This window comes from Seriola dumerili, unplaced genomic scaffold, assembly GCF_002260705.1.
Source record: "Seriola dumerili isolate Sdu_G_001 unplaced genomic scaffold, Sdu_1.0 BDQW01000216.1, whole genome shotgun sequence".
In the NCBI taxonomy this organism is placed as follows: Eukaryota; Metazoa; Chordata; class Actinopteri; order Carangiformes; family Carangidae; genus Seriola; species Seriola dumerili.
The window spans coordinates 2,135,681-2,138,180 of NW_019174471.1; the positions used below are offsets into that span (position 1 = coordinate 2,135,681).

Consider the following 2,500-nt stretch of genomic DNA (forward strand, 5'->3'; position numbering starts at 1 on the left):
GGGGTCTACAATGGAGAGCGCATGCTTTGCATGTTCGAGGAGGTTCAAAGTCAGACATGTCCAGTGGGTCTTCACACCTGTTCCTGGACTTCCCTGTGCACACAACAATTTGCAACCACGCAAACTTTACACATGGAAAGTGCACCCACCGGGCTCGTCCACATAACGCATTGCATTGTCATTTTACATTTATATGATTCTTCTTTGAAACAGTACAAAAAAAGCCAAATGGCATCGAACTGGCTCCGTTCTCATATTCTCATTAAACCGTTGCACATTTTAGTTTCTCGTTTTCCTTTTCTCATGTTCTCTTCCTCAATTCGTTGAGGGTAGACTGAGAAAAAGTGCAATTTTAACTGCTGCAGCCCCACTGAACGCCGGTTTGACAAAAAGTCAACGGCACATACAGGGGATGTAGCTCAGTGGTAGAGCGCATGCTTTGCATGTATGAGGCCCCGGGTTCAATCCCCGGCATCTCCAACATCTTTACGTTGAAAACAATGAAGATAAGAAGTCTGTTGAAGTCTCCTTGTGCAGGTTCAAATCCTGCTGAAAACTGATAGAAAGAAAAACAATTGTCCACTAACTAAGACTTGGACAACATAGTATACACAGTCTCTCCTGACTTAACAAGCTGTTCTTGAGCGATGGAAGTTTCACAAGGATGTTTAACTAGCTCTACGCTGTGTGGACAAAAATTGGTATCTCTGTTTCTTGGATGAACTGTTATACAGTAAAGGTTATCTTACAACGGGGTCTAAAGATTCAGTTGCAAGTCAAAGCCACATGTGAGCTCTCACAAGCATTTTTATCAAATAAGACTGATTTGAAGTTCTTCCACACTCCACACCACTTTGTATTGACAAACGACAGACACGTGTCAAACATGTGGCAGGTAAATGAAGAATAAAAATCATCAAACTCACATGACAGAGCTTACGGAACTCAGGTTTTCCGTAGCTGCCCTGATATACACAAAAGTGACACTCAACAGTGTTTAACTCAATCACTCTGTAGCTTTGATGCACCACAGTACAGCTTAACTGCTACTTCACAAATTCAATGTCAAATTCCTCCAATGATGTAAAGTGCTTACTCACCAGAAAAATTCCATGAAAATTCTCTATCTTCCAAGCGATGGTGGTATAGTGGCGAGCATAGCTGCCTTCCAAGCAGTTGACCCGGGTTCGATTCCCGGCCATCGCAGCGGCTCTTTAGTTCCAAACTCTTGGATTTCCTTTCAGACATCTTCTATGATCAAGATGTGTAACTGTTGCCTAATGCAGGTGCTCACAAAAACGCAGGAACAGTGTGCAGTTGTTGTGGCCGAGTGGTTAAGGCGATGGACTAGAAATCCATTGGGGTCTCCCCGCGCAGGTTCGAATCCTGCCAACAACGGAAGGTAGCTTTCGTGTGCTGTGACTTTGAGGAGGTTCAAAGTCAGACATGTCCAGTGGGTCTTCACACCTGTTCCTGGACTTCCCTGTGCACACAACAATTTGCAACCACGCAAACTTTACACATGGAAAGTGCACCCACCGGGCTTGTCTGCATAATGCAGTGTCTTGTCATTTTACATTTATATGATTCTTCTTTGAAACAGTATAAAAAAAGCCAAATGGCATCGAACTGGCTCCGTTCTCATATTCTCATTAAACCGTTGCACATTTTACTTTCTCGTTTTCCTTTTCTCATGTTCTCTTGCTCCATTCGTTGAGGGTAGACTGAGGAAAAGTGCAATTTTAACTGCTGCAGCCCCACTGAACCCGTGTGACAAAAAGTCAATTGCACATACAGGGGATGTAGCTCAGTGGTAGAGCGCATGCTTTGCATGTATGAGGCCCCGGGTCCAACATCTTTACGTTGAAAAGAAGTCTGTTGAAGTCTCCTTGTGCAGGTTCAAATCCTGCTGAAAACTGATAGAAAGAAAAACAATTGTCCACTAACTAAGACTTGGACAACATAGTATACACAGTCTCTCCTGACTTAACAAGCTGTTCTTGAGCGATGGAAGTTTCACAAGGATGTTTAACTAGCTCTACGCTGTGCGGACAAAAAATGCTATCTCTCTGTTTCCTGGATGAACTGTTATACAGTAATGGTTATCTTACAACGGGGTCTAAAGATTCAGTTGCAAGTCAAAGCTACATGTGAGCTCTCACAAGCATTTTTATCAAATAAGACTGATTTGAAGTTCTTCTACACTCCACACGACTTTGTATTGACAAACGACAGACACGTGTCAAACATGTGGCAGGTAAATGAAGAATAAAAATCATCAAACTCACATGACAGAGCTTACGGAACTCAGGTTTTCCGTAGCTGCCCTGATATACACAAAAGTGACACTCAACAGTGTTTAACTCAATCACTCTGTAGCTTTGATGCACCACGGTACAGCTTAACTGCTACTTCACAAGTTCAATGTCAAATTCCTCCAATGATGTAAAGTGCTTATTCACCAGAAAACTTCCATGAAAATTCCCTGTTTTCCAAGCGA

The 2,500-nt window shown here is 42.7% G+C and overlaps 4 non-coding genes across 4 annotated transcripts in view; all 4 read left to right on the forward strand.

Moving 5' to 3' along the window:
* Nucleotides 1–408: 408 nt before the first annotated feature.
* trnaa-ugc lies at nucleotides 409–480 on the forward strand. The gene has a single exon. It is a non-coding gene; the product is annotated as a tRNA-Ala (tRNA).
* A 654-nt stretch (nucleotides 481–1,134) lies between these two features.
* Nucleotides 1,135–1,206, forward strand: trnag-ucc. The gene has a single exon. It is a non-coding gene; the product is annotated as a tRNA-Gly (tRNA).
* A 110-nt stretch (nucleotides 1,207–1,316) lies between these two features.
* Nucleotides 1,317–1,398, forward strand: trnas-aga. Its single transcript has one exon. It is a non-coding gene; the product is annotated as a tRNA-Ser (tRNA).
* Nucleotides 1,399–2,496: 1,098 nt separating this feature from the next.
* The window catches only part of trnag-ucc, a 72-nt gene continuing 68 nt past the window's right edge, over nucleotides 2,497–2,500 (forward strand). Inside the window, exon 1 of the tRNA in view lies at nucleotides 2,497–2,500. This exon is cut by the window's right edge and continues 68 nt beyond it. This is a non-coding gene — a tRNA (tRNA-Gly).